Source organism: Copadichromis virginalis, linkage group LG16, assembly GCF_057382275.1.
Source record: "Copadichromis virginalis isolate Kocher_CV1m ecotype Utaka linkage group LG16, C_Virginalis_male_GT1.1, whole genome shotgun sequence".
Taxonomy (NCBI): domain Eukaryota; kingdom Metazoa; phylum Chordata; class Actinopteri; order Cichliformes; family Cichlidae; genus Copadichromis; species Copadichromis virginalis.
The window spans coordinates 5,558,854-5,581,162 of NC_140633.1; the positions used below are offsets into that span (position 1 = coordinate 5,558,854).

Here is a 22,309-nt window from a genome sequence, read left to right on the forward strand (position 1 = left end):
TTCCCCCCTCTGCTAACCCCACAGCTGCATGTGACACTATCCACTCTGCCATAGCTCGGCTACAGACTCAGCACCCGAGTGCCTTTATTGTGATCTCGGGTGACTTCAACCATGTATCACTGGACAATACACTACCAACATTCAAACAATATGTGGACTGTCCCACCAGGGGAGAGAAAACTTTAGACTTACTGTATGCTAACGTCAAGGATGCATACAGCTCCTCCTCCCTCCCCCCACTTGGTAGGTCAGATCATAACCTGATTCACCTCACCCCCGCTATGTGCCAATTGTGAGGAGGGAACCTGTGACCACCAGGACTGTTAGGAGGTGGTCAGAGGAGGCAATAGCAGAACTACAGGGCTGTTTCGAGGTGACCGACTGGGAAACACTCTGTGAGCCTCACGCCGAGGACATCAATGGGCTTACTGAGTGTATCACAGACTACATAACTTTCTGCACTGACTCCATTGTTCCAGCTCAGACTGTTCATTGTTACCCAAATAACAAGCCGTGGGTGACTAAGGACATCAAAGCCCTCCTCAACAACAAGAAGAGGGCTTTCAGAGGGGGCAACAAAGAGGAGGTGAGGAAGGTCCAGGTGTTACTAAAGGACAAGATCAGAGAGGCCAAGGACAATTACAGGAGGAAGCTGGAGTGGAAACTCCAGCAGAACAGCATGAGAGAGGTGTGGAGGGGCATGAAGACCATCACTGGATTCAGGCCAACCAACAGCAGGGGAGCTGAGGGAGGTGAGAATAGAGCCGACGAGTTGAATCTGTTTTTCAATAGATTCGACACCACAGTGTCTGCTCCCACCCCCACAACCTCACCTGCAGTCAGCCTGGAATCCAGAGCCACACCACTGTGCCAGCCTTTCTCTTCACATGTTGCCTCCTGTGAGAGTCCTGACACCCCTCCCCCACCCATCACCTTCACTCAATACCAGGTTGAGATGCAAATGAGGAGACTTCACTCAGGCAAGTCTGCTGGACCAGACGGAGTGAGTCCCCTCGTCCTCAAGACCTGTGCCCCCCAGCTGTGTGGAGTCTTTCATAAACTGTTTATGCTGAGTCTGAGTCTGCAGAGGGTCCCGGTGATGTGGAAGACATCATGCCTCGTCCCTGTACCAAAGACGCCTCGTCCCAGTGGCCCCCAGGATTACAGGCCCGTGGCACTGACCTCCCACATCATGAAGACCCTGGAAAGGCTCATCCTGGACCAGCTGCGACCCATAGTAAGACCACATCTGGATCCCCTTCAGTTCGCTTATCGTCTCGGAACAGAGGACGCCATCATCTACCTGCTCAATCGTGTACACCCATCTGGACCAGCCGGCGAGCACTGTGAGGGTCATGTTTTTTGACTTTTCCAGTGCTTTCAACACCATCAGGCCGACCCTCCTGGGTGATAAGTTAGCAGCGATGCAGGTGGATGCTTCTCTGGTGTCCTGGATTGTTGATTACCTGACAGGAAGACCACAATATGTACGTCTCCCACAGTGTGTGTCTGACAAGGTGATCAGCAACACAGGGGCACCACAGGGGACTGTCCTCTCCCCCTTCCTCTTCACCCTCTACACCACAGACTTCAGCCACTGCACAGAGACCTGCCATCTTCAGAAGTTTTCTGATGGCTCTGCGGTGGTTGGATGCATCAGCAGGGATGATGAGACAGAGTACCGGGCTGTGGTCGACTCCTTTGTCACGTGGTGTGAGCAGAATCATCTGCAGCTCAACGTGGCAAAGACCAAGGAACTGATCGTGGACTTCAGGAAGACCAGGAAACACTTGACCCCTGTTTCAATCCAGGGGGTCAGTGTTGACATTGTGGAGGACTATAAATACCTTGGAGTACACATTGACAATAAACTGGACTGGGCTAAAAACACCACAGCACTTTACAGGAAGGGCCAGAGTCGTCTCTATTTTTTGAGGCGACTGAGGTCCTTCAACATATGCCGGAAAATGCTGAGGATTTTCTATGAGTCTGTTGTGGCCAGTGCGATCCTCTATGCTGTTGCATGCTGGGGGAGCAGGCTGAGGGTCGCAGATGCCAACAGACTTAATAAACTGATCCGTAAGGCCAGCAATGTTGTGGGGATGGAGCTGGACTCCCTCAAGGTGGTGTCGGAGAGGCGGATGCTGTCCAAGATAAAGACAATGTTGGATAACACCTCCCACCCACTCCATGACATGCTGGTCAGTCACAGGAGCACGTTCAGTGAGAGACTGAGATTACCAAAAAGCACCACTGAACGACACAGGAAATCTTTCCTGCCTGTGGCTCCCTGTACAACGCATCCACTTAACACACTGGTTACTGCTATAACTACACATGTTTCTTTTTAAGCTATTTATTTATGAGTGACTTATGTATGTATGTATGTATATATATGTATATATTGTACTATTCTTAGTTAGTGTATTGTCTGTCTTGTCTTAATGTTGGTTTATAATGGAGCACTGTAACAAAAAATTATTTCCCCCAGGGATCAATAAAGTATTCTGATTCTGATTCTGATTTAAGTTTATTAATTAACTGAGCTCCTTAAGGTATCTGAGTGAACTTGTAAATCAGTTTCATTTTAATTATCAGAGTTGATTGACTGGATGTAAAGAAAAATGTGTATTGAACATCTTAAGGTTTTTTTTTAGCTTTCCAACATCCATTTCAGCAAAACTACCTGTTAGGTTTATCTTAGATCTCAGGTTTAAATATCTACATTCCTTTAAATTTTCTGTTGTTTACAGAAAGAAAGAAAAACCCACAGATTCCATTAAAGTGTATCTGATCAATTCAGGCAGAAAGTTTGTTTTAAGAACATGACAAGACAATTACTCATGAGCACGCAACATTCAACCTTTATTGTGCCATCTTAGTCATCTGAGAAACAGAGAAATCAGTGACGTAACTCATCAGGCTCACAATCCATCAAAACTCAAAAGTTGCTCGCTGTGAAACAATAAATTTGAACTTGGGCTTGAGCCCAGTTTGGGTGAAGATTAAATTCTGACCAATACTCTAGGAGCAGTAGTGATTCTTGTGAAGTAACAACATAAAGTCTGCATTATTGTAATGTATCAACGGGACACTTGCTATTTTAGAAAAGTTATTCTTTACATTTGCAAAATTTTTAAACTTCATTGTGCTCAGTCACACCTGTTAGCATAAAACTTGAAATATTAAAATAGTACAAAACCTTTGATAAGTGACAGTAAAGATCAGTTTATAACAACTAAGACATCAAACTCTTGTATTTGTCTTCGTTTACAATTGCAACAAATTCCACAGAACCAACAGCTCTGAAAATGAGTGCATGTTTCTGAAACATTTGATAATATGAATATTTCAGCAACATTAGTTTGAGTCTGCTCAATTGCAAAACAAAGGGAAAACTACTGACTTGATGAGATAAGCATCTGCAGAGTCCACCATTATATTGTTGTTCACATAAGTTTCTTAAACCATGAACAAATGAGTAATTGTCTAATCTGGAATGTAAAGTGTAGTCATTTAGTGACATGCAAAAGTGAGAATGAGAACTTGCAAGAATAAAAAAACAAACAGTAAAATAAAAACTGTCCTTAACACTAAGGCAATTGTATGCTGTGAGCATACAATTACAGTTCTGTATGGCGTTCTGCAAGAGTCTGTTTCTTGGACCATGCACTAGTGAGAAGCACTGCCTTCCACCAATGTTCATTAGGATGTTCTGAATGACTTCAAAGATGCCCTTAAGTTCCTTTGGATAGTCTATGTTGAGGGCAAAGAGAAGGCCCATCAGAATGGAAATGGCACTTGAGACATCCCTCAGATTAGACAGGATTACTGTCTCAACGACAACCAACACATCGATGATGTCTTCTTCTTTCACCATCACAATGGCAACTTTCATCCTCTTAGAAAGCGTGTCTTCAATACCTGTCGGCTATAAAAGGGTTCAAAGACAAAAAATTACACAATTACAATTACACAATATCCCTCGTGCTTAAGAATTCATGTCTTTCCAAAGAAGAGCCATACCGATACTTTGGCTGATGCTGATTGGCTTTGGGTAACACTTATTAGTTGTTAAAGTTTTTTCAGAATGAGATATGCACCCCCATGTTACAAATCCATTTCTTGCTTTAAACAAAGACCATGTTCATAAATAACTGAGCATGTCTTCAATTGCAGAATTCAAACAAAATTTTCAATTAAAATGGTAAATGGCCTGTATTTGTAAAGCGCTTTATTAGTACCCTAAGGACTCCAAAGCGCTTTACACATCCAGTCATTCACACACATGGGTGGATGACTGAATCGTGGCTCAAGAGTTGACAGTTCGTCTTATAATCGGAAGGTTGCCGGTTCGAGCCCCGGCTCCGACGGTCTCAGTCGTTGTGTCCTTGGGTAGACACTTCACCTATTGCCTACTGGTGGTGGTCAGAGGGCCCGGTGGTGCCAGTGTCCGGCAGCCTCGCCTCTGTCAGTGCGCCCCAGGGTGGCTGTGGCTACAATGTAGCTGCCATCACCAGTGTGTGTGAATTTAAATCTACTTACGCTAAATATTGGCTGTGCTCTAAACCAAATCTGTCTGAGAATACATGAAATGTGCAAACTGCAGCTACACTACAGGATCAGATTGTGGCTCCATAGACAATGCTTCTTTAATCAGTTTATTGATTAAAGTTTATTTTTTCCCTTATATTAACATCATGAAAAAAAGAGCATATAGACATGGCTGGACACGTTGCATAACTGGCACTGAATATCAACATCCACCTTTACCCAGCTGCCCAATGACTCTGGGCCAGTAACCTTTAATTGCTTACCCAGTCTACACAGTCTCTTTTCCAGGGTCCAGGACATTTCACCAAAGTATTGCCCCCCACAGCTGTAGCAGCCACTGCAGGCCCTTAAATGTCCTAATATCTCAGCCATTACTATATACAATGTGAGAAATCAAACGTAAAGCTGAAGTGAACAGTACAGCAGCGAAATGTCAAAGACCCTGGTGAAGACATGAATAAACACAAGACACTAATAATATCAATGCTAGCTTGCCAGTTAGTTTCTCTGAAACCCAGACCAAATCCAGTGTCAAAGATCTTGTAATAATACATTTGGTGAGGAAGAACACATGTTCTAAACACGTGGCATCTATGAAACAATAGATGCCACGTGTTTAATTTAAAATCCACTGTGGTGCTGTCATTATTAAATTTACTAAAAGAAACAATGCTAACCTTCACAGTCTTGAGAGTGTGTGAGGGATCTTCCTTTAGAAGATGAGGCCCTCTGTCCTCTTCCTTTGTGTAGGGCTCTGGTCAAAGAAGTCAAAAAGAAAACAAAAACACTTTTTAAACAGTGTTTATGAAGCATGCAGACAGCTCCAAATTCACAGCTTTTTGATACATAATTCCATCAATATATGATTATCATTGGAGATTTTGAATCAGGCTTATCAGGACATTCAAGTAGAATATGATATCCAACCTACCACCAATATATACAGATTCTGTAAAAGTTACCACACTAAATGTCCTAAATGTGAAAATATGATGACAGACTTTGCTTATCAGCTTTCTTTCAATGAGTTCATCAGTTGAACTGGATAACCTGAAACTTAAACAAAGGATTAGATTTCGCAGTTGAACACTTACATCATCACCGAAGCATTTTATGAGCATTTTATGAGCCTAGTCCTATGCCGCTCTTGATTTTGTACAGCTCCACGAACCTCTCCATAATGGTCAAGCACAGCAAAAAGGAACCCTTTCAGGTCAACAGATGTAAGACGGGCAAATTCTGCTTCAACCTGAGCAACAGAAGAAGAGGGGTGGGGAGTACAGGCAGAATAAAAAAAAGATTCTTTGAGACCCAAATTTAAGCAAACTGAGGCTTAATCTCAGGCCCATTAGAGAAAACACAAACACACAAAAGCAAACAAACAAAAAGATGCACTTTACCTGCCGTTCAGCGAACAAGGAAGTTCAGAGAACAATAAGCTCTGTCTTGAAATCTTTTAAAGTAGAATGATTGTGAAAATGACTTATGTGATGTAAAACTTTAGTAAATGTGTGATTAAAAGAACACTGAGTAAAAGGACAAGTAACAATTTCCTTATTCCTCAGATGTTTACCTTGATGAGCAACACATTGCTTTAGTCCAACTGCCTCATTAAAGTTACACAACAGGCTTTTTACATTAAAGCCAGCGAGTCCATTACATACTCGCTTTTTATATCTGAAATACTGTGCACATTCTGTGTATATGTAGTGGACAGCAATTTACCCAAAAAAGTCCACCTCATTTAAATGACAAAGTCAGATGTGATCATCTAGACCTGTGAAAATAAATTAATGACAAACCTTCAGTTATGGATGTTATTACAACCACAAGAACCTAAACAGTCTGCTCCATTGATCTGTTAGAGAATCATGTGTTGGTAGCACGTCTGAATATTTACTTTATGCCACCTGCATGCGATCATCAATAGTGCAATATTACTTCTTAAGAAGTACCCTGACACTTCAATCTTTATATCATTTGTTCTACAGAGCTATTAAGTTACAATATAATCTGTGGTGTTTCCAATATGACAAAATGCACAAATTGTAACTTACCATTTGACTCCACTGACAAAAATAAATCCCCAGCATCAAGTTTGGCTTCACAGACCTAAAATAAGTAAAATAAAAATATATGTTATAATTATATTGTTTTCGCCATTTATTCATGTTTGCTAATTTTCTGACATATAAACAATGTTAGTTTTGTTACAATACAGGGAATGCAGTTTAATTAAAAGGTAAATTATGCAAAAAAACAAACAAACAAAAAACTTCTGCAGTATACCATGCCAAAAATCAGTGTCTCTCATGCCAATTATTTTATCACTACAACTCTTTTAGTATGGAAACTCACACAATCTAGTCATACTGATCACAAGAGTTAAAAAATAAGTTAAAATAGTGAGCTGTTGTTAAGCATAAAGCATTTCAGGGTAACAAATAACTGCACAATATAATAAAAGCAAAAAATAAACACACTGGAGGACTATCTGATACAAACTAATATAATGCTGGTTTGTAGACCATATTTTGTCTCAATCCTCAGTGCACTCTTGCAGCTCAGAGGCGGAGCCAGACATTTGAAACACCCGGGCTTAGCCCCGGGTGTTATTTAAGACCTGATTATTTAAGACCTCACATACAAGGTCTTAAATAATCAGGCCCCATCTTATCTTAATGACCTTGTAGTACCATATCACCCTATTAGAGCACTTCGCTCTCACACTGCAGGCTTACTTGTTGTTCCTAGAGTATTTAAAAGTAGAATGGGAGGCAGAGCCTTCAGTTTTATCTTTTGTCCTGTCTTCCTCTGCTCATCCCAACAGGTTGTGGCAGATGGCTGTCCCTTCCTCAGCCTGGTGCTACTGGAGGATTCTTTCTTTTAAAATGGAGTTTTTCCTTCCCACTGTTGCCAAAGCGCATGCTCATCAGAAATCATATGATTATTGGGTTTTTTCTGTATTTTTCTCTCATCCACATCAAAAGGAGCAGGTTAAAGTGGTTCTGGCATCTGACAAGGATTCCTCCTGGACGTCTCCCAGGTGAGGTGTACTGGACGAGCTCCCACCAGGAGGAGGCCCTGAATCAGACCCAAGACATGATGGAGTTCCCCTAGATAAGCTGGAGGAGGTGGGTGTGGAAAAGGAGGTCTGGAGTTCTCTGCTTAGGCTGCTGCCCCCACAACCCGGCCACAGATAAGTGAAATAAGTAGATCAAATATAACTTGGTGTTCTAAAGAATATTGTTGTTTCCTTGCAGGACACCAGGAGAGATGAGCCCTCCATCACAGATGGTGTGGTCACCTGCAGGTTCAAGGTCATTGCATCTCCAGCCCACATCTACTGCCACTGTACTTAAGGGAAGTTGGGACAATGTTAAAGACTTTCTTCAGACAATTGCATTTGGATGAGCTAAATTCATGACAGGCACTCAAGCAGTAATGCCTCGACTGACAAATGAACATACCAAGCTTCTGTGTTGTTTGAGCCAGAGACTGCACTTGTGGATGAACAATAAAAACATTTTATATTTATTATATTAGTAATGTAACTTGCAATAAAAAGTTATGGGAAGCTTAAACTTAGTTTCAGAATAATTAAATCTGAGACTTTGTTTTATTGAAAAGTTAAAGTTTTAAAGTGTGTGACAAATAAAATAATAAATTATTAAGTAACACCAGCTACAATATTGGAAATATGTGTGTTGTTCAGCAGAACAGTGTCCAGTATGTTGGCTGAAATGCTTTAAATTTGAAAATAAAAGTTGGGCTGATTTTAACGCATTACAAGAAGTGTTTTAATTATTATTTTCTAAATAAGCAGTGTTTATATTACGTGTAATGAAATAAGTTCAAGGATAATAAAAGGTAATGAGATTTAATTGCATTCAACTTATGTGCAGCAAAACTAAAAATAAGTTACGGAAGTGTTCAAATAATATGTGTGCTTTTAAAAATGCTCGTCTATTTAAAGACTACACAATCTGTGTTAATTCTAATTATACCACAATCCCTTGCCTGTTGTGTTAAATATACATAAACAGTATGTGTTATCAGATGAAAGTACAAAACTCTCAAGAACCCCCCTCCTAAATTTCAGGTGGCATTTTAAAAACATGCCATGACATAACACACAGCTGCTATTGTCAGGGTGAGGTCGTGGACGAAAGAAGGAGGACCCAAACGCTGGACTCACGGTGCAGAAATGAAGGGGATTTATTGGAGGGTGAGTGAACAAAGCAGGACAGATGGAGTGACTGGCTGGCTGAAAGACTGGAAGAATGGCTGGCTGACTAACTGAACATACAGACGGAGGGACGACATGAACATCAACATCAATGACACGACAGAGAACTGGTGAAACCGAGGAACTTAAATACACAGGTGAATGATGACAATGATTGGAAACAGGTGAGTACAGGGCTGAACATAATCTGACTAATGACACGGGAGACAAGCTGACACGGGAAAAAACAGGAAGTGAGAACATTAATGTGGCGAACCAAACTGAACATGAACAAACTGAAATCACTGGGTCAACGACCCAGGAACCCTGACAGTACCCCCCCCTCCAAAGGCCGGCACCCGACGGCCAAAAGAGAAAGAAAAAAAACCAGAACAGGGTGGGCGGAGGGGGCCCAGGACGGCGGGACGGAGTCCACACCAAGACGGTTCAGGTGGGCGCCCCCGTGGCCCGTGGCCGAGACGAGACAGTTCAGGTGGGCGTCCACGCGGCCCGTGGCCGAGACGAGACAGTTCAGGGGGCCGACCGTGCGGACGGCAACGGCGACAGCACTGGTCCGGGGGCCGACCGCGTGGAAGGCAACGGCGGCGACGTGGACACAGTTCGGGGGGCCGGCCGTGCGGACGGCAACGGCGACCGCACTGGTCCGGGGGCCGACCGCGTGGAAGGCAACGGCGGCGACGTGGACACAGTTCGGGGGGCCGGCCGTGCGGAAGGCGACGGCGGCCACTCAGGCGAAGAGGGTCTGTCGGCCGCCCACGACGGCGATGGCGCCCGGCCAGTGGCCTAGCCAGCGGTCTAGAAAATGGCCGTTTAGCTCCAGACCCAAACGAGGCTGCAGCGGACGAAGGCTCTGAGGCTGCAGCGGACGAAGGCTCTGAGGCCGGGCCGGGCGTGGGTGCAGCTGAGGCTGAGGCCGGAGACAGGCAGGGCCAGTAGGTGCGGAGGCCCCTGGCTGAGGAGCGGCCGGGCCAGAGGGTGCGGAAACCCCTGGCTGAGGAGCGGCCGGGCCAGAGGGTGCGGAAACCCCTGGCTGAGGAGCGGCCGGGCCAGAGGGTGCGGAAACCCCTGGCTGAGGAGCGGCCGGGCCAGAGGGTGCGGAAACCCCTGGCTGAGGAGCGGCCGGGCCAGAGGGTGCGGAAACCCCTGGCTGAGGAGCAGGAAGGCTCACAGCTGGCTCTGGGTGCTGTGGCTGCAGGTCCGGGAACTGGACGGGATGGTGGACAGGTGACTGGGAAACAGGAGGCGACTGGACTACAGGGCACTGGGCGGCAGACTGGACTACAGAAGAGTGGAGGACAGGTGGAGACTGGGCTACAGGTGACTGGAGGACAGGTGGAGACTGGGCTACAGGTGACTGGAGGACAGGTGGAGACTGGGCTACAGGTGACTGGAGGACAGGTGGAGACTGGGCTACAGGTGGCTGAACTGACTGGAGGGCAGCAGGAGACTGGACAGCAGGTGAGGGAACTGATTGGACTAAGGAGACTGACGGATAAACAGAGGCCGGTGAGGCTAATGGCTGAGCTAAAGAGTGAGCTAGTGACGGAGATAAAATTACGGCTTGGGCTCGTAAGGCTGGTGCCTGGGCAGGGGACAGTTCAGCTAATCTAACTAGGGATACTGCGAGGGCGTGAAAGGCTGGGTTAGGAGGTGGATGAAGTGGTGAAGTAGCAGCTGAACCGGTTAGCTCTGCCTCGCCTCTAGGGGGGTCAGGCTGGGTTCTGGCCGCCCTCAGCCTAGGTGCTGGGACAGGCACGGGGGGTGGCTGGACACCAGTCACCCCCACCCGAGGAACAGAAGTGAGTGTGGAGGTATACGTGGTCACAGCTGCCCTCATCCTGGGAGCAGGCACAGGTGTGGGTGTCAGCTGACTGATAGGAGTGGAAATGATGACTGGGTGAGTGATACTGACAGGTCTATTGGGATTTATTCTGGTCCTTCTGCCACCACTATTTACAGTTTTTGACTGAACAGTCTTTGGGGGAGCAGAGCAGAAAAAATCCTCCCAGTCCACTTCATCCTCTAGGAGGGAAACGTCCCATGAATCAGAGATGGGTTTACTATTGGTTTGAAGTGGAGAGTCAAATGAGGGTGGAAAACAGTCGCTGGAACTCACCACGGGGAATTGCTGTAAATAGTCCATTTTATGGCGGCGTGTGCGCCGCTTTCTCCGGGAAGAGGAAGCGGCCGGGATAAACAGCTGAGCCTCTGGCGCGGTAGCCTCCGTTGAGCCGAGGTGGGAGGCGTAGCCGTTGTGCCGTGGCGATGGTGGAGGTCCGGCGAATGAGGCGGCAGGTGTGTGAGCGAGGAGCGGAGCGGCGAGAGAGGGAGCGGCCGCAACGCGGCGTGAAACGTCCACTCTCCGCGGCAAATGCTCCGGTGCAGGTGAGGCAGCAGGTGGGGGAACGCGGCGTCTCCGAGGCCCGCCCAGAGCCAAGCGAGTGCCCTCGAAGACGTGCTCTCGCTCCGCGAAGAGCCGCTGTCTCTCCTTGAGTTTTTCCGCCCAAATGGAGAGCGCTGCGTCCTGCCGCTCGAAGAGGTCCGAGTCCGCTGGGTCCACATCGTGTCTTCGTGGCACGGGTCGTGTCATTCAGGGTGAGGTCGTGGACGAAAGAAGGAGGACCCAAACGCTGGACTCACGGTGCAGAAATGAAGGGGATTTATTGGAGGGTGAGTGAACAAAGCAGGACAGATGGAGTGACTGGCTGGCTGACTAACTGAACATACAGACGGAGGGACGACATGAACATCAACATCAATGACACGACAGAGAACTGGTGAAACCGAGGAACTTAAATACACAGGTGAATGATGACAATGATTGGAAACAGGTGAGTACAGGGCTGAACATAATCTGACTAATGACACGGGAGACAAGCTGACACGGGAAAAAACAGGAAGTGAGAACATTAATGTGGCGAACCAAACTGAACATGAACAAACTGAAATCACTGGGTCAACGACCCAGGAACCCTGACAGCTATAATCATACAGTGAGGTCAAATGTCAATTATAGTTATAGGTTCTTGCTATATGTTATAACATAAACACAGCACAGTTGTAAGAATAATAGTTTCTAGGTTCTAAGGCTTTTTGTCAGTTTAATAGTGAGCTTTACGAGACTCATTTTCGTGCCAAAGGCTCGCACAGGCCTAAGTTCCCTTATGACAACTAGAGCTGGAAACAAGACCTCAAGCGATCCTAAGGCTAATTAATTAGCACGGCTAGCATTTAAAAAACATCTGTTAAATGTTGTCATTGCTAGCATATACCTGTATTACAGCATGGTAAGTAGCGAGAACGCAAAGTTTTTGTTACCTTTGAAAAGAAAAATGTGAAGCTGTAATATTAGCATGAGCTATGCTAATGTTATTCACTGAAACAAACATCTCAGGTACTGACTTACTGCTTTCTAATATCTGTGTTTATTTCTGGATATACCTACATGGTTATTAGACATCCCACATAAAGGGTGACAAAGGCAGTAACTATAAATGACCATAACTTTACTGTAAATTACACTGATGGGCTCAGTTCATATAGTTATATCACGTGCACACGCATGTTAGCAACCGTAACCATGCAGGCTGTTGGTATATGAATGCTGCGCAAGGTTCCAGCTGTTCCTTTACACTTGCTCTTGGATTTGTCTTGACCTGCTCCAAGCTCAGCTTGTGGAAAGATAACTTTTGGAGAATATTTCTACAGAAAGCGGATTTTACTACAAAGCGACAACAACTACTGCATCTTTGGATCTTTTGTACTTGTGTTTCATCATAACAGCAAAGCTTGAAGATCGTGGACCCCGACTCGTCGACAGCCACCAGGTACATTTCAAAATTTCTTCAATTATTTCAAGAGTCACTAGATGACTATAGTAATTTTACAGGTTCCAGTGTGAATATCACGTTTTAATGTGATCAAAATAAGTGTGTTCTAAGACTTTTCCTGGCAAATCGCTTTTATGCTTTAAATTTTCCAGGAGAGGTGTAGAATTTATTACCGACTGGTGTATGAATGTGAAAAAAGGTTTTACTTTGATTTGAAGCCTTCAAATTTGACACTTTTTTCCAATGAAATGGTTAAAATTAGCTTAAAATTCGTAAAATGCCCCCCTCCCCAAATATACATATGTATATGTGTATATCGGTTTCTATGGTAACAGCATCTCCTCACAATGTTAGGGACATATAGGAGTAAACACACCAGGTCCCCTGTAGGTCCTGACATCATTTTCTTCTCAAAGGCTTCATTTGAATAAACTATAACTTTTTCCCAGCTACATATGCGATGATAAATAAAATAAAATGAAATAATATAAAAAAGAATATTGAAAACATCAATCATAGTAAAAAATATTCATGAAGTCAAACTGTTACAAAAATGTGTTTTATTTTTAAAATTGTGTGTGGAGTTCTACTGCCTTTTTTGCATTAGCAATATTTAGGACATGGAATTGGTACATGGGGAGATTAAATGTTTCGTTATATTTTACATCGTTAATGAAAGAATTAAAAAAAATATGAGAATGAGCTGCTAAATTATTTATGAATTTACTGCAGTATGCTATTCATGTCCAGTTCTTTACAAATCAGTACCTATTATCCATGACCTAGTCCAACGTAGTGTTTGCATAAAGGTTTAAAAAGAACAAATAAACAAAATGAATGTATACAAAATACAATACTGTTACCTTAAAAGTGTAGTGTGCACAGAGTGAGCTGCCTTGGCAGAGATTTGGATGCTTCACTTAATGATTGTGGACATAGTTGAAATCTTGTTTTCTTCTCACATGAACAAGTAAAGTGTCATTCAGTCTGATATGAATGTAGCCTGTAGCTTTAGCACTGGGTGCTTACTACATTCCTACTGTTATTTTAAACTTTGTTTCCTTACAGGCTGTCTTGACTACATTGTTGAACGTCCCAAGAACGAGACTTTTCTGAAGTCATCAGGATCCTTGATGACAGTCTCCTGAGCGCCATCTCTTCTGATGAAGCGTGGGACACTGATACCGAGCGTGTCAGTAAAGGTGAGTACATCGCCCTCTCATCCTCCCCCTCTTCTCATGAAGAACTGGATGCTGATGCGTGTCAGTGAAGTGGAAGGTGAGTACCCCCTCCCCACCTCGCTTTTTTGCACTGAGGTCTGCTTATTGTAAATATCTTGTACTTGTTTTTACACCTTTTAATGTCAAAGTTGGCCTCTTTGCTTATCAGTGTTGGAAACTCTTTTTCTTGCACTGAGGCCTGCTTATTGTGAACATCTTGTACTTGTTTGAACACCTTTTCATGTCAAAGTTGGCCTCTGTGATTTTTCCGTGTTGGAAAGACTCTTTCTTGCACTGAGGTCTGCTTATTGTAAATATCTTGTACTTGTTTTTACACCTTTTCATGTCAAAGTTGGCCTCTGTGCTTATCAGTGTTGGAAAGACTCTTTCTTGCACTGAGGTCTGCTTATTGTAAATATCTTGTACTTGTTTTTACACCTTTTAATGTCAAAGTTGGCCTCTGTGCTTATCAGTGTTGGAAAGACTCTTTCTTGCACTGAGGTCTGCTTATTGTAAATATCTTGTACTTGTTTTTACACCTTTTCATGTCAAAGTTGGCCTCTGTGCTTATCAGTGTTGGAAAGACTCTTTCTTGCACTGAGGTCTGCTTATTGTGAACATCTTGTACTTGTTTGAACACCTTTTCATGTCAAAGTTGGCCTTTGTGCTTATCAGTGTTGGAAAGCCTCTTTCTTGCACTGAGGCCTGCTTATTGTGAATATCTTGTACTTGTTTGAACACCTTTTCATGTCAAAGTTGGCCTCTGTGATTTTTCCGTGTTGGAAAGACTCTTTCTTGCACTGAGGTCTGCTTATTGTAAATATCTTGTACTTGTTTTTACACCTTTTCATGTCAAAGTTGGCCTCTTTGCTTATCAGTGTTGGAATCTCTTTTTCTTGCACTAAGGCCTGCTTATTGTGAACATCTTGTACTTGTTTGAACACCTTTTCATGTCAAAGTTGGCCTTTGTGCTTATCAGTGTTGGAAAGACTCTTTCTTGCACTGAGGTCTGCTTATTGTAAATATCTTGTACTTGTTTTTACACCTTTTAATGTCAACGTTGGCCTCTTTCAATTTTCAGTGTTGGAAAGACTCTTTCTTGCACTGAGGTCTGCTTATTGTAAATATCTTGTACTTGTTTTTACACCTTTTAATGTCAAAGTTGGCCTCTGTGCTTATCAGTGTTGGAAAGACTCTTTCTTGCACTGAGGTCTGCTTATTGTAAATATCTTGTACTTGTTTTTACACCTTTTAATGTCAAAGTTGGCCTCTGTGCTTATCAGTGTTGGAAAGACTCTTTCTTGCACTGAGGTCTGCTTATTGTAAATATCTTGTACTTGTTTTTACACCTTTTAATGTCAAAGTTGGCCTCTGTGCTTATCAGTGTTGGAAAGACTCTTTCTTGCACTGAGGTCTGCTTATTGTAAATATCTTGTACTTGTTTTTACACCTTTTAATGTCAAAGTTGGCCTCTGTGCTTATCAGTGTTGGAAACTCTTTTTCTTGCACTGAGGCCTGCTTATTGTGAACATCTTGTACTTGTTTGAACACCTTTTCACGTCAAAGTTGGCCTCTGAGATTTTTCCGTGTTGGAAAGACTCTTTCTTGCACTGAGGTCTGCTTATTGTAAATATCTTGTACTTGTTTTTACACCTTTTCATGTCAAAGTTGGCCTCTTTCAATTTTCAGTGTTGGAAAGACTCTTTCTTGCACTGAGGTCTGCTTATTGTAAATATCTTGTACTTGTTTTTACACCTTTTAATGTCAAAGTTGGCCTCTGTGCTTATCAGTGTTGGAAAGACTCTTTCTTGCACTGAGGTCTGCTTATTGTAAATATCTTGTACTTGTTTGAACACCTTTTCACGTCAAAGTTGGCCTCTGAGATTTTTCCGTGTTGGAAAGACTCTTTCTTGCACTTAGGTCTGCTTATTGTAAATATCTTGTACTTGTTTTTACACCTTTTAATGTCAAAGTTGGCCTCTTTCAATTTTCAGTGTTGGAAAAACTCTTTCTTGCACTGAGGTCTGCTTATTGTAAATATCTTGTACTTGTTTTTACACCTTTTAATGTCAAAGTTGGCCTCTGTGCTTATCAGTGTTGGAAACTCTTTTTCTTGCACTGAGGCCTGCTTATTGTGAACATCTTGTACTTGTTTGAATACCTTTTCATGTCAAAGTTGGCCTCTGTGATTTTTCCGTGTTGGAAAGACTCTTTCTTGCACTGAGGTCTGCTTATTGTAAATATCTTGTACTTGTTTTTACACCTTTTAATGTCAAAGTTGGCCTCTGTGCTTATCAGTGTTGGAAACTCTTTTTCTTGCACTGAGGTCTGCTTATTGTGAACATCTTGTACTTGTTTGAATACCTTTTCATGTCAAAGTTGGCCTCTGTGATTTTTCCGTGTTGGAAAGACTCTTTCTTGCACTGAGGTCTCCTTATTGTAAATATCTTGTACTTGTTTTTACACCTTTTAATGTCAAAGTTGGCCTCTGTGCTTATCAGTGTTGGAAAGACTCTTTCTTGCACTGAGGTCTGCTTATTGTAAATATCTTGTACTTGTTCTTACACCTTTTAATGTCAAAGTTGGCCTCTGTGCTTATCAGTGTTGGAAAGACTCTTTCTTGCACTGAGGTCTGCTTATTGTAAATATCTTGTACTTGTTCTTACACCTTTTAATGTCAAAGTTGGCCTCTTTCAATTTTCAGTGTTGGAAAAACTCTTTCTTGCACTGAGGTCTGCTTATTGTAAATATCTTGTACTTGTTTTTACACCTTTTAATGTCAAAGTTGGCTTCTGTGCTTATCAGTGTTGGAAAGACTCTTTCTTGCACTGAGGTCTGCTTATTGTAAATATCTTGTACTTGTTTGAACACCTTTTCATGTCAAAGTTGGCCTCTGTGATTTTTCCGTGTTGGAAAGACTCTTTCTTGCACTGAGGTCTCCTTATTGTAAATATCTTGTACTTGTTTGAACACCTTTTCATGTCAAAGTTGGCCTCTGTGATTTTTCCGTGTTGGAAAGACTCTTTCTTGCACTGAGGTCTCCTTATTGTAAATATCTTGTACTTGTTTTTACACCTTTTAATGTCAAAGTTGGCCTCTGTGCTTATCAGTGTTGGAAAGACTCTTTCTTGCACTGAGGTCTGCTTATTGTAAATATCTTGTACTTGTTCTTACACCTTTTAATGTCAAAGTTGGCCTCTGTGCTTATCAGTGTTGGAAAGACTCTTTCTTGCACTGAGGTCTGCTTATTGTAAATATCTTGTACTTGTTCTTACACCTTTTAATGTCAAAGTTGGCCTCTTTCAATTTTCAGTGTTGGAAAAACTCTTTCTTGCACTGAGGTCTGCTTATTGTAAATATCTTGTACTTGTTTTTACACCTTTTAATGTCAAAGTTGGCTTCTGTGCTTATCAGTGTTGGAAAGACTCTTTCTTGCACTGAGGTCTGCTTATTGTAAATATCTTGTACTTGTTTGAACACCTTTTCATGTCAAAGTTGGCCTCTGTGATTTTTCCGTGTTGGAAAGACTCTTTCTTGCACTGAGGTCTCCTTATTGTAAATATCTTGTACTTGTTTGAACACCTTTTCATGTCAAAGTTGGCCTCTGTGATTTTTCCGTGTTGGAAAGACTCTTTCTTGCACTGAGGTCTCCTTATTGTAAATATCTTGTACTTGTTTTTACACCTTTTAATGTCAAAGTTGGCCTCTGTGCTTATCAGTGTTGGAAAGACTCTTTCTTGCACTGAGGTCTGCTTATTGTAAATATCTTGTACTTGTTCTTACACCTTTTAATGTCAAAGTTGGCCTCTGTGCTTATCAGTGTTGGAAAGACTCTTTCTTGCACTGAGGTCTGCTTATTGTAAATATCTTGTACTTGTTCTTACACCTTTTAATGTCAAAGTTGGCCTCTTTCAATTTTCAGTGTTGGAAAAACTCTTTCTTGCACTGAGGTCTGCTTATTGTAAATATCTTGTACTTGTTCTTACACCTTTTCATGTCAAAGTTGGCCTCTTTCAATTTTCAGTGTTGGAAAGACTCTTTCTTACACTGAGGTCTGCTTATTGTAAATATCTTGTACTTGTTTTTACACCTTTTAATGTCAAAGTTGGCCTCTGTGCTTATCAGTGTTGGAAACTCTTTTTCTTGCACTGAGGCCTGCTTATTGTGAACATCTTGTACTTGTTTGAATACCTTTTCATGTCAAAGTTGGCCTCTGTGATTTTTCCGTGTTGGAAAGACTCTTTCTTGCACTGAGGTCTCCTTATTGTAAATATCTTGTACTTGTTTTTACACCTTTTAATGTCAAAGTTGGCCTCTGTGCTTATCAGTGTTGGAAAGACTCTTTCTTGCACTGAGGTCTGCTTATTGTAAATATCTTGTACTTGTTCTTACACCTTTTAATGTCAAAGTTGGCCTCTGTGCTTATCAGTGTTGGAAAGACTCTTTCTTGCACTGAGGTCTGCTTATTGTAAATATCTTGTACTTGTTCTTACACCTTTTAATGTCAAAGTTGGCCTCTTTCAATTTTCAGTGTTGGAAAAACTCTTTCTTGCACTGAGGTCTGCTTATTGTAAATATCTTGTACTTGTTTTTACACCTTTTAATGTCAAAGTTGGCTTCTGTGCTTATCAGTGTTGGAAAGACTCTTTCTTGCACTGAGGTCTGCTTATTGTAAATATCTTGTACTTGTTTGAACACCTTTTCATGTCAAAGTTGGCCTCTGTGATTTTTCCGTGTTGGAAAGACTCTTTCTTGCACTGAGGTCTGCTTATTGTAAATATCTTGTACTTGTTTGAACACCTTTTAATGTCAAAGTTGGCCTCTGTGCTTATCAGTGTTAGAAAGACTCTTTCTTGCACTGAGGTCTGCTTATTGTGAACATCTTGTACTTGTTTGAACACCTTTTCATGTCAAAGTTGGCCTCTGTGATTTTTCCGTGTTGGAAAGACTCTTTCTTGCACTGAGGTCTGCTTATTGTAAATATCTTGTACTTGTTTTTACACCTTTTCATGTCAAAGTTGGCCTCTGTGCTTATCAGTGTTGGAAAGACTCTTTCTTGCACCGAGGTCTGCTTATTGTAAATATCTTGTACTTGTTTTTACACCTTTTAATGTCAAAGTTGGCCTCTGTGCTTATCAGTGTTGGAAAGACTCTTTCTTGCACTGAGGTCTGCTTATTGTGAACATCTTGTACTTGTTTGAACACCTTTTCATGTCAAAGTTGGCCTCTGTGATTTTTCCGTGTTGGAAAGACTCTTTCTTGCACTGAGGTCTGCTTATTGTAAATATCTTGTACTTGTTTTTACACCTTTTCATGTCAAAGTTGGCCTCTGTGCTTATCAGTGTTGGAAAGACTCTTTCTTGCACCGAGGTCTGCTTATTGTAAATATCTTGTACTTGTTTTTACACCTTTTAATGTCAAAGTTGGCCTCTGTGCTTATCAGTGTTGGAAAGACTCTTTCTTGCACTGAGGTCTGCTTATTGTGAATATCTTGTACTTGTTTGAACACCTTTTAATGTCAAAGTTGGCCTCTGTGCTTAGCAGTGTTGGAAAGACTCTTTCTTGCACTGAGGTCTGCTTATTGTAAATATCTTGTACTTGTTTGAACACCTTTTCATGTCAAAGTTGGCCTCTGTGCTTATCAGTGTTGGAAAGACTCTTTCTTGCACTGAGGTCTGCTTATTGTGAATATCTTGTACTTGTTTGAACACCTTTTAATGTCAAAGTTGGCCTCTGTGCTTAGCAGTGTTGGAAAGACTCTTTCTTGCACTGAGGTCTGCTTATTGTAAATATCTTGTACTTGTTTGAACACCTTTTCATGTCAAAGTTGGCCTCTGTGATTTTTCCGTGTTGGAAAGACTCTTTCTTGCACTGAGGTCTGCTTATTGTGAATATCTTGTACTTGTTTGAACACCTTTTAATGTCAAAGTTGGCCTCTGTGCTTAGCAGTGTTGGAAAGACTCTTTCTTGCACTGAGGTCTGCTTATTGTAAATATCTTGTACTTGTTTGAACACCTTTTCATGTCAAAGTTGGCCTCTGTGATTTTTCCGTGTTGGAAAGACTCTTTCTTGCACTGAGGTCTGCTTATTGTAAATATCTTGTACTTGTTTTTACACCTTTTAATGTCAAAGTTGGCCTCTGTGCTTATCAGTGTTGGAAAGACTCTTTCTTGCACTGAGGTCTGCTTATTGTAAATATCTTGTACTTGTTTGAACACCTTTTCATGTCAAAGTTGGCCTCTGTGATTTTTCCGTGTTGGAAAGACTCTTTCTTGCACTGAGGTCTGCTTATTGTAAATATCTTGTACTTGTTTTTACACCTTTTAATGTCAAAGTTGGCCTCTGTGCTTATCAGTGTTGGAAAGACTCTTTCTTGCACTGAGGTCTGCTTATTGTAAATATCTTGTACTTGTTTTTACACCTTTTAATGTCAAAGTTGGCCTCTGTGCTTATCAGTGTTGGAAAGACTCTTTCTTGCACTGAGGTCTGCTTATTGTAAATATCTTGTACTTGTTTGAACACCTTTTAATGTCAAAGTTGGCCTCTGTGCTTATCAGTGTTGGAAAGACTCTTTCTTGCACTGAGGTCTGCTTATTGTTAATATCTTGTACTTGTTTTTACACCTTTTCATGTCAAAGTTGGCCTCTGTGCTTATCAGTGTTGGAAAGACTCTTTCTTGCACTGAGGTCTGCTTATTGTAAATATCTTGTACTTGTTTGAACACCTTTTAATGTCAAAGTTGGCCTTTGTGCTTATCAGTGTTGGAAAGACTCTTTCTTGCACTGAGGTCTGCTTATTGTAAATATCTTGTACTTGTTTTTACACCTTTTAATGTCAAAGTTGGCCTCTTTCAATTTTCAGTGTTGGAAAGACTCTTTCTTGCACTGAGGTCTGCTTATTGTAAATATCTTGTACTTGTTTTTACACCTTTTAATGTCAAAGTTGGCCTCTGTGCTTATCAGTGTTGGAAAGACTCTTTCTTGCACTGAGGTCTGCTTATTGTGAACATCTTGTACTTGTTTGAACACCTTTTCATGTCAAAGTTGGCCTCTGTGATTTTTCCGTGTTGGAAAGACTCTTTCTTGCACTGAGGTCTGCTTATTGTAAATATCTTGTACTTGTTTTTACACCTTTTCATGTCAAAGTTGGCCTCTGTGCTTAGCAGTGTTGGAAAGACTCTTTCTTGCACTGAGGTCTGCTTATTGTAAATATCTTGTACTTGTTCTTACACCTTTTCATGTCAAAGTTGGCCTCTGTGCTTAGCAGTGTTGGAAAGACTCTTTCTTGCACTGAGGTCTGCTTATTGTTAATATCTTGTACTTGTTTTTACACCTTTTAATGTCAAAGTTGGCCTTTGTGCTTATCAGTGTTGGAAAGACTCTTTCTTGCACTGAGGTCTGCTTATTGTTAATATCTTGTACTTGTTTTTACACCTTTTAATGTCAAAGTTGGCCTTTGTGCTTATCAGTGTTGGAAAGACTCTTTCTTGCACTGAGGTCTGCTTATTGTTAATATCTTGTACTTGTTTTTACAACTTTTAATGTCAAAGTTGGCCTCTGTGCTTATCAGTGTTGGAAAGACTCTTTCTTGCACTGAGGTCTGCTTATTGTAAATATCTTGTACTTGTTTGAACACCTTTTCATGTCAAAGTTGGCCTCTGTGATTTTTCCGTGTTGGAAACTCTTTTTCTTGCACTGAGGCCTGCTTATTGTGAACATCTTGTACTTGTTTGAACACCTTTTCATGTCAAAGTTGGCCTCTGTGCTTATCAGTGTTGGAAAGACTCTTTCTTGCACTGAGGTCTGCTTATTGTAAATATCTTGTACTTGTTTTTACACCTTTTCATGTCAAAGTTGGCCTCTTTCAATTTTCAGTGTTGGAAAGACTCTTTCTTGCACTGAGGTCTGCTTATTGTAAATATCTTGTACTTGTTTTTACACCTTTTAATGTCAAAGTTAGCCTCTGTGCTTATCAGTGTTGGAAAGACTCTTTCTTGCACTGAGGTCTGCTTATTGTAAATATCTTGTACTTGTTTTTACACCTTTTAATGTCAAAGTTAGCCTCTGTGCTTATCAGTGTTGGAAAGACTCTTTCTTGCACTGAGGTCTGCTTATTGTAAATATCTTGTACTTGTTTTTACACCTTTTAATGTCAAAGTTAGCCTCTGTGCTTATCAGTGTTGGAAAGACTCTTTCTTGCACTGAGGTCTGCTTATTGTTAATATCTTGTACTTGTTTTTACAACTTTTAATGTCAAAGTTGGCCTCTTTCAATTTTCAGTGTTGGAAAGACTCTTTCTTGCACTGAGGTCTGCTTATTGTAAATATCTTGTACTTGTTTGAACACCTTTTAATGTCAAAGTTGGCCTCTGTGATTTTTCCGTGTTGGAAAGACTCTTTCTTGCACTGAGGTCTGCTTATTGTAAATATCTTGTACTTGTTTGAACACCTTTTCATG

General features: G+C 41.7%; 3 long non-coding RNA genes across 3 annotated transcripts in view; 2 read left to right on the forward strand and 1 right to left on the reverse strand.

Annotated features, from left to right (window-relative positions):
* Window positions 1-2,877: 2,877 nt before the first annotated feature.
* Window positions 2,878-12,332, reverse strand: LOC146690147 (uncharacterized). Its single transcript, XR_014915696.1, has 5 exons — window positions 12,249-12,332; window positions 6,612-6,666; window positions 5,649-5,803; window positions 5,232-5,308; window positions 2,878-3,931 (listed from the first exon to the last, which is right to left on the reverse strand). It is a non-coding gene; the product is annotated as an uncharacterized LOC146690147 (long non-coding RNA).
* LOC146690148 (uncharacterized) lies at window positions 7,244-8,094 on the forward strand. The gene is made up of 2 exons (XR_014915744.1): window positions 7,244-7,688; window positions 7,818-8,094. It is a non-coding gene; the product is annotated as an uncharacterized LOC146690148 (long non-coding RNA).
* A 63-nt stretch (window positions 12,333-12,395) lies between the features above and the next one.
* Window positions 12,396-22,309, forward strand: part of LOC146690149 (uncharacterized) — a 78,736-nt gene continuing 68,822 nt past the window's right edge. The window contains exons 1-2 of the long non-coding RNA XR_014915695.1: window positions 12,396-12,630; window positions 13,702-13,835. This is a non-coding gene — a long non-coding RNA (uncharacterized LOC146690149). The remainder of the gene's footprint in view (window positions 12,631-13,701; window positions 13,836-22,309) is intronic.